Consider the following 15695-nt stretch of genomic DNA (forward strand, 5'->3'; position numbering starts at 1 on the left):
GTCCTTATTTCAATATCATCAGGAAGCAGATATGTTTCTAGCTGTATATTCAGTTGGATCCTATTCTTTTCTTCTATCCTTGGTCTGACCATACTATGGATCATTACAGAATGTTAGAGTAGGAGAGACTTTAGAAATCATCCAATTCAACTTCCTTATTTTATAAAAGAAACTAGAGTTCAGAGAGGAAGTAACTTTACACAGATAGGATGTGGCATGGTAAGGACTAAAATCTAAGTCTTTTGATTTCTATCCACTGCTTCCTCTTATGTTTTATGTTCCATGCAATAAACTTTGGGGCTCCAGACTGAGACATCTCCCCAAAAGGAATCCCGACAGATATCAGTTCAAGAAATTAAGAACTGAGAAAGAAAATAAATTTAGAATTGCCAAGGGAAATTTCCCCCTCTGTTCCAAAATTCAGGGGAGTTCATAGAAAGGATCTAATCTTGGGAACCAGTTAAATTACTTTGAGAATCAGTGGGAGAGAGGATGAATCGGGAGAAGCTTAGCATAGATTCCTAACCTTCCAGAACTGTTGTGAGAAAAGCATTTTGAAAACTTTAAAAATTTTACAGTAATGGCAATAATCATGATTAGAATGGATGGTGATATCAGAGATACCTATTTAAGGAAATTTATTTTTTGGAAAGAGCTAGAAAAGATGAGCTTAAGACTAAATAGGATGAGAGAGAAGCAGATCCAAGACCTTAGATGTGGCAGCAAAGTTAAAATCTATCTTGTCACCCTGTGACCTGTTAAAGGCCTATGGTTATTTATGGAGTTGCTGTATGATTACAGAAAAGGAGAATATTGAGTTTCTAAGGTTTCTTTTAGATTTAGCAACTTATATAATCTATATTATTAGATTTTGGAGTAGATATATAGAATTATGCCAGGACCCCTCCTCCACTTCTATTGGATTGATTGGATTGATAGAAGGATAAAAAATCATATCCCAAACTGGAAGGATCCTGAGAGATAATTTAATACTTCATTTTACATATGATGACATAGTTTGTAAATGGTAGCTCCAGATCTTAAGTCCTGTGACTCTAGATTCATTGTTCTTTGTTCAGTGCTATCCTCTATTAAATTGATGTTTCTGATGCCAAGAGCAGAATGAATGTGTATAAAAGCTTTGTTTCTAATTCCTGGTTCCTATTCCATCTCAGGAAGAGTTGTTTGCTTTTCAATTGTTTGTATTGTCAGCAATGACATCTGGGAGGTGATCAGCACCATGGCCAGCAGAAATGGTGAAGCTGTGCTCAGGAGACTGATTCACCTGAGATCACTTGCTGAAGAAGCAGACAGCAGAGTACTTGAAAATAATTCTCACTGTCCACTGTTCAACAATAGCATTACTGGCAATATTTACAGAAGAAGTGCTGTTGAGAGATTTAATTGGGTGGGCCAACTTCATGTCTTTAAGTAGTTTGTATTTGTCATAGAATAAGAGTTAGATCCAAATGAGCCTTTGGGGGAATGAAAAGGATTCTGCTCCCTTTTTAAAAAATAAGAAGCATACTTGTTGTGGGCACTTCTTAGTGCCTTTTTCTTGTCTTTTCACTAACTTAAAGGAAAACTTCCTGTAGAGAACAAATGTCCATGTAGTTCTCTCCTTTGGTAGGGGTCTTATGGTAGTTCTTGATCCCATCTCTGTTATGGCAAAGGGTCCATGTTCTGATTAGATCTTACTATGGGAAAGGCCTTAACAGAGGAATTCAGCTGTGTTTTTAAGGGTTTGTGTTTTGAGAATCAAAATTTAATACAAGCCTTTGGGAAAACAGGTGAGCTGACAGTAGTCAGATTGCATTGTTCCTTCATTATTGATATGCAGAAGCAGCATATAACTAGGAGATTTAGGGAAGAGGAAGAATAGCAGCTACTTACTTGAAGATAATTTGACTGGCAGCAACTATGGAGTATTTTTTATTTCCAGAGACAGATTCAGACCCAGGGAAGCTTTGGGCATTTGGAAAGGACATTTATCTATGCCTCATCTGGGGTCAGTCAGCAAGTCAACTAGTATTTTGTTGTGTTCTGCTTTCTGGAGCTCCCCAAGTTGGGGTGACAAAATGTACTGTGCTTTCTAGAGCCCCCATGCCAGGGTGTTGTGTGCTTTCTAGAGCCCCCAAGTTGGGGGGGGGTACAATGCTTTCTAGAGTTCCCTTGCCAGGGTGATTAAAATATACGGTCTTAGTGGAGGAGTGATGAGGCGAGACTCCTGAGGATGGTTAAAATATGAAGTCCATTTATTCCAAGGTCTTCCTCCTTTATATACACTAATGCGCATGCTCTAAGTATATACTGTGCACATGGGACCATATAAACAACTTGCTGTTGTATGTAGTTTACCCCGGTATCACTTTCACCTGGTATCACTCTGCTTCAATCACAACACAGGTTATCACCATCTCCTAACTTCTCAGGAAGGCCAAGAGCCCTTAGGGGAGATGGGGAATCGAACCAGACATTGTTAACAGGTTCTCTCTGGGCTGGAGAGTTTTATACCTCACCCAGAATTCCCTTACTATCTATGCCCTCTATAGTATTTATTAAGTACTTTTTTTTTTTACTAAGTGCTTAATATATATTAGACAATGTGCTAAGCATTGTGGATACAAAGAAAGGATAAACAATCCCTACTCTCAAGGAACTCTCTAGTTGGGGAGAGAACAAGTGAATAACATATACTTATAATCTAAGTAAGTGGAAAATAAATTAGAAGGAAGGCACTAGCAGTTAAATTGGGGGAAGACTTGGAAAAACATCTTGAAAAAAAGGTGGGATCTGAGCTTTTAAATTAATATTTTAATTAAAATTTAATAATTTAATAATAACATATATATTATAAACCCATAGTTTTCATACTTCTATTTATCAGCTCTTTATCTAGAGATAGATAGTATCTTCCTTCATAGATTTTTACTATTTATACAGAAATTACTTTTTACTTCCCTCTTTACTCAGAATTTACTTTGTACTTTACTATTTACTTGGAATTTACCTTTTATTTTACCATTTATTCCGATTTACTCAGAATAACTTGGTCATCAGTTATTCTTCAAACAATATTGCTGTTACTGTTTACAACATTCTCTTGATTCTGCTCATTTTACTCTTCAGTATTTCATACAAATCTTTCCATGATTATCTAAAATGAACCAGTTCATCATTTCTTATAGTACAGTTGTATTCCATCACAATCATATACTATAACTAATCTATCTTTTTTCTTTTTTCTTTCTAATAATAGTTTTTAATTTTCAAAATACATACAAAGATAATTTTCAACATTCACCCTCACAAAACCTTGTTCCAAGTTTTTCTCCATTTCCCTCACTTCTCTCTCCTAGACAGCAAGCAATCCAATATATGTTTAACATGTGTAATTTTTCTATACATATTTCCATATTTTTCATGCTTCACAAGAATAATCAGAACAAAAAGTAAAAAATGAGAAAGGGAAAAAAGCAAGCAAAAGACAACAAAAAAAAGTGTAAATGCTATATGTGATTCACATTCATATCCCACAGTGTTCTTTCTAGATGGAGATGGCTCTCTCTATCACAAATCCATTGGAATTGGTCTGAATCACCCCATAGTTGAAAAGAGCCAAGTCCATCAGAGTAGTTTGTCACTGTGTACGTATAATGCCATAATTTTGCTTTCATTGTTTACAATGTTCTCTTGGTTCTACTCACTTTATTTAGCATAAATTCATGTAAGTCTCTCCAGGCCTTTCTGAAATCATCCTGCTTAACATTTCTTATAGAAACAATAATATTCCATTATATTCATATACCATAACTTATTCAGCCATTCCCCAATTTATGAGCATGTACTCAGTTTCAGTTTCTTGTCACTACAAAGAGGGCTGCTATAAACATTTTTGCACATGTAGGTAATTTTTCATTTTTTATTATCTCTTTGGGATATAAACCCAGTAGAGACACAGCTGGATCAAAGGGCATGCTCACTTTGATACCCTTATGAGCATAGTTCAAAATTGCCCTCCACTATGGTTGGATCAGTTCATAACTCCACCAACAATGTTATTATTGCCCCAACAATTGATCTATCTTGAAGGAGGCCAGGGAATTCAGAAGCTGGAGATGAGAAGGTAAAGTATTATAGCATGGAGATCAAATAGTAAAAAAGCAGTCAGAAAATAGAATGTCCTGTTCAAGATGTCAATGTACTTGGATTGTATAATATGTAGAGGGCAATAAAGTATAAGAAGACTGGAAAAGGAAGGAGAGGTCCAGGTTATGTATGACTTTAAATTCCAAACAGGGGAATTCCTATTTGATCAAGGAAGTAAGAGAAAGCAACTGAAGCTTACTGAGAAGAGATAGTTTGGCACAATCAGAGCTGAACTTTAGGAAAATCACTTTAGTAAATGAAAATGGCATGGATTGAAGTGGGATAAGATGAAACAGGAAGACAAAATAAAAAGCTGTTGTAATAGTCCAAGAAGCTCTGGAAAACTACTTTGAAGTGGAAAGAGTTCTATATGTCTTTATTAGTATGCTGCTTATGGAAAGATGGTTATGATAGTGAAGAGTATGTGTAAAGATATCTTTTTCCTGGACACCTTATCTGCTGATACTCAACACACATTTCTGAAGCAGAAAATATGGACCAGATGCTGTCCATAGGTCTCTTGGGATGCAAAGATAAAAGCTAAGTGGTCTCTGTTCTCAAAGAGCTTATATTCTCCTGGGGCAATATGTCATGTATCTAAGAAGTACATCTGAAGTTAACTAAAGTCTTCATGAAGTTGGGATCATAGGAGCTGAGAGTCAATTTTCTACTATAGATGAGTTTATAATGATAGCCTCTCATTTCTTCAGTTGCTTCTCTGACAAGGCAATTATGAGAGATTCTGCCCCTTCAAACTTGGTGTATTTAAAGCCCCCAGATATAACATTACCCACTACCACCATCAGAAAATAGTGAACTCATGTGTGATTCTACCACAAACTTCTTTCAGTTGAAGCCAATAATGGCTCCAGCATGCCTCTTCCCAGGACCTTCCCTTGCTTGGTGGGAAATATTTTTGATGGCCAAAGGGAATCTGAGGTGGGAGAAGGACAAGCCAAAACTATAGCCCTCTGTTATGTCCTGCACTTGAACCTAAGGATTCATTATAAGCAAAGAATAAGAGACAACAGACAACCGAGAACCTGTTGAGTAGAGCAGGGTATAGGGGTAGCTAACTGACTCAGTGAGTAGAGAGAGTAAATAAGAATAAAGAAGACAAATTCAAATCTGATCTTTGACACTTACTAGCTATGTGTCCCTAGGTAAATTACTTAATCTTGTTTACCTCAGTTTTACCTCTGTAAAATGAGCTGGAGAAGGAATGGCAAATCATTCCAGTATCTTTGTCAAAAAAACTCCAATTGGGGTCACAAAGATTTGGATGTGACTGAAACAACTGAACAACAACAGAAAAATGGAATTGGAGTGACACCAGGACCATTTAAAATATTTATGAGAGTCACAGCTAGGAGAATTATTGTTTCTTTTTCTTTTCTTTCTTTTCAGCTTGTTGCCTTCCCTCTACCCCATGATTCCCACCTACTACTCTTCTTTCTCTTCTCTCATGTTTCTCATATCTTTCTCCCATCTCCCTTATTTTCTTCTTTGGGTTCTATCTTCTCTTCTTTTCCCTCCTCTTGATTTTGCATTTCCTGGTTTTTGTTTCCTCTTTTCTCTTTTATCCCTTCCATAATTGCTCTCACAATAACCTAAATTCCTATGGTGGCTTCAGGTTTACAAATACTTTCCCCACAGTAATACTGCAAAATTATTAGTTCAGATTTTATCAGATGAATATTTTCATCTGATTTTTTCAGATAAAGAAACTGAGGCTCAGAGACTGGAAGGGACCTATCCAGCATCACATAGGAAGTTAATTGGCACACCTGGAACTAGAACCAGCATCACTTTTCACCTTATCAAAAATCCTAACTGCTGTGGTTGGAATAATGTTATGGATGGGATACATTTCCTAGAGTGAGAAGACTTGGGGATGAGTCTGCTTTGCTCCCTAAGGTTGTCTAACACTGGGCTAATTGCTTCATTTCTTTTGGTCTGAATTTCCTCTGTTATAAAATAAGACTTCTTTGAGGCTCCTTTTGGCTTTGGAATTTTATGTTCAATGACTGGATGGTTTTCAGAGACAAAGAAAACACTGATCCGGTCTCTGACTATGTGAAACCTTTATTCTGAAACATATGTTGGGAACAGAAGTAAATTGGAATATCAGAATTTAAGAATTGGAAGGAATCTTATAAAGTATCTAGTCTAACCCTCTAACTTTACAGATGGGAAAACCTAAATCTCAGGTCTCACAGGAAGGAAAGAAATGTTTATTAAGTATCTTCTATGTGCCAGACATTATACTAAATGCTTTACAAATATTATCTCATTTGAATATTTAAAAACAACCCTGGGAGGTAGATGCTATTATTATTTTCATTTATAATTGAAGATACTGAGGCAGACAGAGGTAAAGTGATTTACTAGAAGTCACATAATTTGTAACTATCTGAGACTGGATTTAATCTCATGTCTTCCTGACTTCATCTCTGGTGTTCCAACCACTATAACTCCCAGTTGAGTATTCTCCTAGCTAGAGAGAAACAAATCTTCTAATTCCAAGGCCATAGCGCTCTCCACTATATCTCCCTAGAAAGTCAGATGGTCCCAATCTCACTCTAACTCTAACCCCCAAGGCTAACAGACACAGATCCTGAAGTTCCTATTGTGGGCGGGGGTGGGGGGGTAAGGGGGTTGGGGGGAGTCTCTCAGGAGATCCTTGCATTAACCTGGTAGGAGCAGGGGGACATTGTAGGGTCCATGGATCAGTGTGAAGGGGAGCAAGCTGGGAATGAGCCTGCTAACCAGATGGCCCTGGCCTGCCCTGTCCTTGGCTCCCGAGAGCTCAAACACCCAGTCTCACCAAAGAGCCGACTTGAAGAGAGCTCAAATTAAAGGTAAGTAATTCCCCCTTTTCCTACCTTGAAATTCCTATTGATTTCTGACCTAAATAGAAATTTCCATTGATTTCTTGTCCCTTCAGATTAGTTTCCTCACCATGTGGCCTTTTGCGTGTAATATTCCCTCGCTTTATGGGGTTTCAGGTCGGATTTTGCATTCCCCAATAACTCTTCTCAAGGTGACACCGATCCTGCCAGACCCCAGGCCTACACAAGCAGCTTTGTGGATACCACGAAGAAAGACTCGGACAAGGAATCAGAAAACCCACATTCATGATCCAGCTCTGCCATTCGCTGGCTATTTGACTTCAGGATGAATCACTCCCCTTCCCCCTCCCCCCACCCCGTTTAGGTCTCAGTTTCCTCATCTATAAAATGGGAATGATAATGCATGTATTCCCAGATATCCAAGATCAAATTTTAAAGCACTATAGAAATGTTAGTCATTGTTATAATAATAATAATAATTATTATTATTATTATTATCCCTTGGGCAGGGCTGACTTCCTTATATCAATTTCTGGTGGGTGGAAATGGTAAGGAGTTTAGAAAGTGAAGTTAAGGGAAGGATTAGTCAGGAGGCCAGAAGAAAAGCCAGAGCTGAGTCCTTCACGTAGGGTTTAGTGTCAGAGGCAAGCACTGCTGTCTCACTCCTTCTCCTCCTTATCTTAAGATGTGCGTTGATGAACATTTGGATGTGGAAGGGTATTAGTGTAATAATATCCTTTCAGTAGTATGTGACGCTCATGTGTGTCTTTGTACTGGATTTTTTATATTCTCATGGGGGCACAGGATGCCATCTTACACTCCTTGGAAGCAGAGGCCAGGTTGTTTTTGCTTTTATATCACTTAGTGCCTGGCCCATGAATACCCATTGATTGGTCGATTTCACTACAAAGTCTTTCATACATGATAACCAAACTATACTATGGAGTCACTGAAGGCAATGAATGAGTGCTTGGATTTAGTCAGAGAGCCCGGATTCAGATCTCACTTCTGCTGCTTACTACTTGTGTGTCCGTAGGCACATGACTTCACTTCTTTAAACCTTACTTTCTTCATTATGAAATGACTGGTGTTGCCTAAATGGCCTCCAGAGTCCCTTCCAGCTTTAAATCTATGATCTTATGATGTAACTTGGTTACTTTTAATAAGTCCCTGGGTTCAAGGCATATTTGGTTCCTTAATAACTCTTCCCTCACTCTTTAAGGGGATGTGCAATGCTATCCTGACCTAGCCAGATTAGAGACTCAACTCCATTGTATCTCCTGATTGCCCTATGACATAAAGAGAAGAGTCCCCTAGAAACTCAGATGCTATATAAAGAAGGCATAATCAAAAAAGTAAATATCTGAAGCCCAGATCAGTGGAAACTTGCTCGTCTTTCCTGCCTTCACCTTCCTGCCATAGCAGGGCAGGAGTCCAAGAATGTCTAAAGGGAAACTTTAGAGGCCACAGCAGGACTTTTTGTCTTGAACATATACTGCTCTTTGACTTGGACTCCTGGGAAAGAGGCCAGCTGGTTATAGAGAAGGTACTCAATTTTAGTGAGATAGAAGGATGTTCATTTGAGGAAAGACATTGATAAGCTGGAGAATATCCAAAAGAATAAGACAAGACAGGAAGAGAACATTAAATCATCCTAATGTATGGGAGGCATGTATACATAAAGTATGTAATGGTGGAGCTGATAAAGCACTGATTCAAATCAGAGGACCTAGATTCAAATCTTACTTCTAATGCTTATTATCTATGTGACCTTAGATTGGTCACTTGATCTCCCTGAGTCTTAATTCTAGTGTGAATCTATGATCTAATGATTTGGGATTGCATAATAGCTCTTCCACTTAAAAGATATTTGATCTCGGGCAAGCCACTTTGCAGTCTTCAAAATATTGGAGGGCTTTCATGTGGAAGATAAATTAGACTTGTTTTACTCATAACTAGAGGTCAGGAATGTCAGGATAATAAGGGTAAACTGAAGAAAGAAGTGGTTTTTAATTTAATATGATGAACTTTCTACTTATGAAGTGTCTGAAAGCAAAATGAAAAGTGAATTCTACATTAGTGGGGTTTAAAAAATCGGGGCTAAATTATCAGGGGGAATATTGTGGAAAGATGGGTTAGAATAATTGACCTATTTTACAAATGGGAAAACTAACTTGCTCAAAATCCCACAGAGGCTAGGTTTTGAACATACATATGTCTCCAAGTCCAGTATTTTTCCCATTAAACATTTGGATCTTGCCTCTAATTTTCCCAACTCTCTTCTTTCTCTTCTCTTTCTGGAAGTCCCAGTTATGTTTCTAGTCCAAGGATGGGACACAGTTACTTCTTCAATCAACATTTATTATATTTATGGCCCTCTGATAAATAATGTCACATAACACACAAAGATAACACAATGATACCCATACAAAGAGACATAGAAAGCATACTTGCATTCCTGAATGAAGGGACACACAGGCATATATACAGAAACATCCAAAAGTAGAGACACATGTATCCAAGATAATACTAGCATGGGGCAAGATAGGCTTTGCCCCAATGTTCAATATACAATAAGGAATGCTTTATCTTTGAGAGGAGCTGTCTCCCCAGAAGCTACAATGCAACCTTTGACTTTTGCACTTTTACTGGCCTGAAGAGCAACTATTACTTCTTCTCCATTTCAAGTTCCCTTCTGTCAGATTTGTTCTCCCTACAACTTCTTCAGGGTCAATGATCAGATTTCTCTCCTTTCATGGGCTAATCATTTCTGTTCTTTTTCTCTCCACTTCAACCTGGGCTTCTTGTTGTTGGGCTCACTTCCCTTATTTCTCCTTGAAAGTCCCCATTCTGGTTCTCCTCTGAAATCTTCCTTATCCTGGTGTAGAGTTTACTACCGAGTTCAGCACTGGATAGCACCCAAGACCAATTAGTCCTAACCATACCTTAACCATCGCTCTGTAGCATAGTTGACATATGATCAACGTTTGCGTAATGATCTTCAGTAAGGATGAACCCTTTGTCTCTGAAGACAGGCTGGTCAACATTAAGATAATCCTAACTGTTAGGGTATTTCCTGTCAATTCAATATTTTGCTCTATTTCAGGGTAATTGCTAGCTGCTTGTTCCAGAGTTTCATCATCTATATAACAAGGAGAGGCACTATGGTGTAGTGGATAGATCATTGGCCTTGGAGTCAAGAAGATATGGATTCAGTTACCACCTCAAACACATATTAAAGCTGTGATATTGGGTAAATCACTTGGTTTCTTCTCTGTGCCTCAGTCTCTTCATCTGTAAAATAAAGGGGGTTGCACTCTAGGATCCCTCTTGTTTTCTAGGTCTATAATTCTATGGCACAATGGAGACAACAATAAATTTGGGCTCAAATACTACACATGTCACTTAATACCTGTATAACCTTGGGTTATTTCCCCAACCCCCCACTATAGATTGTTCTTACATTCTAAAAATATTCCTAGTTTTACTGATAATGGACACCCTCCCACTCAAGCACACATAAAGACAGTCACTCATCCACTTGCCTTCCTTGTTGCTCCCTCAACTTTTTTATTTTTCTCATTAATTTCTGCCTGGTTTGTGGGGTGGAGAGGCATCTGCCCTGCAATACCCTATGCAGCACTATCTCAAGACAGCTGGTGAATCAGTGGGTAGAATGCTGAATCTGGGGTGAGGAAGGTCTGTGTTCAAATGTGACCTCAGACACTAGCTATATGAGTCTGGGCAAGTAACTTAACTTCTGTTTGTCTCACTTTCCTCAACTGTAAAACGGGACTATTGATAGCATCTACCTTACAGAGTGGTTGTGAGGATCAAACACAATGTTTGTAGGATATTTAGCACAGTGCCTACCACATAGTAGGTGCTACACAAATGTTTTATTTCTTTCCCCTTCCCCCATCTCAGAGGAACCCCTGAATCTCATCTAGGTTGTTCCAGAGAATAGATGGGGAGTAGCTTAAGAAAGTTTAGGGGGTCCCTATACCCCATCTTTCAATTCAGGTCAAGACAATAATGTCCCTTAGTAGGAGCCTGATGAGGGTGGGCTGGGGCTGAAGGTGTAGGAAAACACTAAAACATTCTTCAATATCTTCAGTCTCATAACCTTTAGTCTTCTTTGTCAGGAATCACTTCTTAACGAGCAGGACAAAGTGATAACAGTTAATGAGGAGCCAACCATTTAGCTCCCAGGACTAATTAACCCACTCCAAAACAGCCTTTCCTTGGAGGTCAGGCACTAATGCTCTCCATTTGCAAAAGGGTTGTGCTCTGCTGCCTCCTTCCTCAACCTCAACATGCCCCTTGGGCCCCAGGCAATTTGGACTATTCCCTGCTCCCCAATCCCTGCCTCAGAAATCTTAGAGGGTTCACAGATATAGTAATAGTAGCATTAATAGTTGTGGTGGTAGTAGTAATAATATCAAACCACCAATTATTATATATTAGCAATTTATTATTAACAATCTATTTTTTGGTCCTGAACTATCATTCCATTATGTTAGGGATTAGCCTCTATCTATATAGATCATCTGTTCTACAAATGATAATCACAAATTTGTCAGAACACTGAGAAGTTAAGTGACTTGTCCAGAATCACCTAGTCAGTATGGTATACTATCTCTGGGTAGGTCTTCCTGACTTTTAAGGCTTACTTGCACTATTGCATCCTACCTCTACTGCACAATCCACTAATAGAAATATAGCAAATTATGAAGTATTTAGGTAGTGTTTTGCACATCATTCAATAAATTATTAAATAATTGTCGTCTGTGTGCAGAATATTGTGTTCAATAAAAGAGAGTTTTAGGTAAATGATGGCCCTTATTGAGCTGAAAAAATGCAAAGAAGTATAGAAAGACTTACACTGAACTGATGCAAAGTGAAGTAAACAGAGCAAGAAAACTACACAATGACAAAAATAATAACTGTACAGAGCAAATAGCACAAAACAAAACAATTGTTGCAAACTAAAAAAGAACAAGCATAGCTTCAAAGAAGAAATTTGAATTGATACTTTAATTCCATTAGAGAAGTCAGGGGGCCACAGGTATGGAAAATTGCATACTTTTTCAAAGTTTTTCAATGTATTGATCAGTTTTGCACCTCTCTTCTTCCTCTTTTTATTAAAAAAGTCTTTGTTTTGACTAACATGGAAATGTTTTACATGATTGTGCATATATCGCCTATATCAGATTGTTTGTTTCTCAAGCGGGAGAGAGGGAAAAAAGGGAGGACTAGAATTTGTAATTCAAAGCTTTAAAAAACAAAACCCGAGAAATATTTTAAAATGTTTTTACATGCCTTTGGGGGAACATAAAATATTAAAGTTAAGAAGTCTTTATTATATGGAATGGATCTCGAGGAAAGGGAAAAGGAGGAACATGGGGAAATTAAAGAAATATCTAAACAAAAGATATCAATAAAATTAATTTTCAAAAAGTGTGGTCCTAATCTATTAGTAGTTATATTCTAAATATTTATCATCATCCCCCATTTTACAGCTGAAAAAAAATTCTGGTAAACAGAATGTAAGTCACTTGCCCAGGTTCACATAGCTAAAAATATTTGAGGCAAGATTTGAATTCAGGTTTTCCTGACTGGAAGCTCAGTGTTCTGATCACTCCACTACTGTCCTGTCTTTTGCTGGAATATAACCTGACAGTGAGATCATGAAGGAAAAATGAAAAAGTAGGGTTGAGGAGGGAAGGAATTCCCCCTGACTTATTTTTTAGAAAGTTGTGGTTGGGCCAATTTCACTGGGACTTGCATCTGGGGCACAGCCAGAACTTGGTGTAGGTATTGAGCCTCGAGGTTGGGTAAAAGGCAAAGAGCTGTATTTTTAATAAATACTTTTAATGCCAGAAAATTCTACTCTCTGAGGCATGTCAGGATTTCTTTTGTAATAAGCCAAGTTGCCCCCACACTCCGTACTTCATTCTGATGTGGAGTCGATCCTGACTCTTAGAAAATGTCAGCCCAAGCCCTGATAGATATTACACAAGTTGAGGAAACTTTGAGGATGAGACCAAAATTGGATTGTGGGACTTGTCTTTTGGTAACTATCTTCCTTAGGGAAAATTGAACAATTGCCAGAGGTCTGATTACTGGGGGATGAGGAGTTTTGGCAATAGCAGCTCTTGACCCATATTCTAAGGTATGGAGAAGGTGACATTTATATGTGTGGAGGGAGTATCCCCTATGATGAAATCATAGATCTTTTGAAGTATACTTCAAAACATTTAAGCTTTAGTAGCTCAAATAGCTTTAACAGCTTAAAATTACATTGAATTATCAAGGCAAAACATTCTACAGTGTGATGAAGCTCAGAGTATGAATGCTGCAAACAATCTGGATCCCTTTAGACAAGCCACTTAACCTCCATGAGCCTATTCCTCATCCAAGAAGGTTGAACTAGTGTCTTGAAGATCATATAGCTAGACATATATGATGGTAGGTCTTTTTAAGTTATGAAAGAGTCCCTATAACTTCTAGGGTCAACATAAACTTTTGGGCATCAAAAGCCCTTTATTAACCTTAGTCCTTAATGTTCCTCCCCTCTACATATACTACCATCCAAACTGGTCTATACAGCAAGTTCTTCACATATGGTGGCTTTCCATCTCCACGGTTTATGCTGGCTGTTCACCATACATCTCTCTTTCTCATCTCTGCTTCTTGGAATCCCTGGTTCCCTTCAAGTTCATGATGTGAAGTGAAGTGAACAGTATCAAGAAAACAACAAGATTATGTGATGATCAACTGTGATGGATGTGGTTCTTTTCAACAATGAGATGATTCAAGGAAATTCCAATACACTTGGGATGTAAAGTGCCATCTGCATCCAGAGAGAGAACTGTGGAGACTGAATGTGGATCAAAACATAATATTTTCACTTTTTTGTTGTTATTGTTGTTGTATGTTTCTTGGTTTTTTCTTTCTTGAGTTTTTTCACTCTTGATCTGATTTTTTTTCAACCACATGATGAATATTACCATATGAATTGTGCATGTTTAGTCTATATTGGATTGCTGGTTGGCTTGGGGAGATGGAAGAAGAGACAAGAGAGAAATATTTGGAACACAAGGTTTTTCAAAGGTAAAGGTGAAAACTATCTTTGTATGAATTTAGAAAAATTAGATACTATTAATTTTTTTTTAAAATGTAAGTTCAGATATCTTCTTCATGAAGACTTTTCTTGTTCTCCCCAGCTATTGCCACCTCCCCAGCCCAAGGTGTCCTTGTATCAGTGTTGTAGATACCTCCATACATGTATGTTATCTTCCACATTAGAATTCATGCTTCCAGAGGGAAGTGTATGTTTTGCTCTTTTTTGTACCCCTGATTCCTAGCATGGTGCATGACACATGATAGAGGCTTAATAAATTATTCATAGTTCATAGGATGTTAAAACAGGAAGAATTTTAGGGATTTCATTTTATGGAGAAAGAAATATAGATTCAGAAAATCAAAGACTTGCACAAGGTCATCAGGCAGTCAGCATAGACAGTATTTGAACCTGATTCCAAATTAAATACTATTTGTACTGGAACATGTGGAAGTTGTATTTCATTATTATACAGAGATAATCCAAAGTCTCTCTTGAATAATAACAACCCAGGGGGAAGCAATTATCAAACATTATCAAAACACACAAGTACTTTATCATAGCTCTGGTCTGGGTTTCACAGAGTTTTTAGACCTTTAAACCCTGCATTACTTCCTTCCTCCCAGACAACTCTTCAGGTGGCTTAGATATTGGATTTATCAGTCTTGGCTCATCCTCCACTTAATCAGGAGATGTGAGAGCTTTTTTAGAGCAAGGACAATGTCAAACATCTCTGCATTACTGAGGGTACCCAGCACAGAATAGGAACTCAATAAATGTTGAGTGAATGGATATATCAATGAATATATTGAAGTGCTGGGAAATAACTAAATCTAATATTCATATTTATAATTAGTATATAGCATTTTACCAAATTTTGACTTCACAACAATCCAAGGATTGCACATATTATTCCCCCCATTTTACAGATGAAAAGAGGGAAACTCAGAACACTTAAGAGACAGGCCAAAGGTCACAAAACTATAAGTGGAAGAGTCAGGATTTGAACTCAGATTTTCTAAGGAGCTAGCATTACTGAACCTACTACTCTCTGGTTATATTAAGATTCTCCCTCCTTTAAGCCTCAGGTACCAGAGGTGGAGAGTGTTTGGAGCTCAGGAAGCTAATGGAATTTTTGTCCTCATCAGGGAGGAACAAGGATGAAATCCCTTCCTATAATTTTGGGTCTAGAGGTTATCACTGAAAGTCTGGATAACAGATCGTGCCAACCTGTGCAAAGCAAACCTATAGAGATACAACAAGATTTTAGAGGTGATGCCAGCTGTAGGATACTATTTTCTTCCATTCTTTTCTTCCTCTTTTTCTTTATTATTTTTGAAATCATAGATTTTTATTGGAAGGGCTTTCATAGGAATCTTATTCCAACTTTATATTTCATTTATAACTCAGGACTCTAGCCTTTATATGAATCATAAGAGAAACAGCTTGACAATGGAAAAAGCAGAGAATTTGGAATTAGAAGATCTGAATTCAAGTTGCCAATTCTGTTGCTTATTAATTTGGTGATTGGGGGCAAATTAGTGCTCTTCTTTGAACCTTGATTACCT

This window comes from Antechinus flavipes, chromosome 2 (assembly GCF_016432865.1).
Source record: "Antechinus flavipes isolate AdamAnt ecotype Samford, QLD, Australia chromosome 2, AdamAnt_v2, whole genome shotgun sequence".
In the NCBI taxonomy this organism is placed as follows: Eukaryota; Metazoa; Chordata; class Mammalia; order Dasyuromorphia; family Dasyuridae; genus Antechinus; species Antechinus flavipes.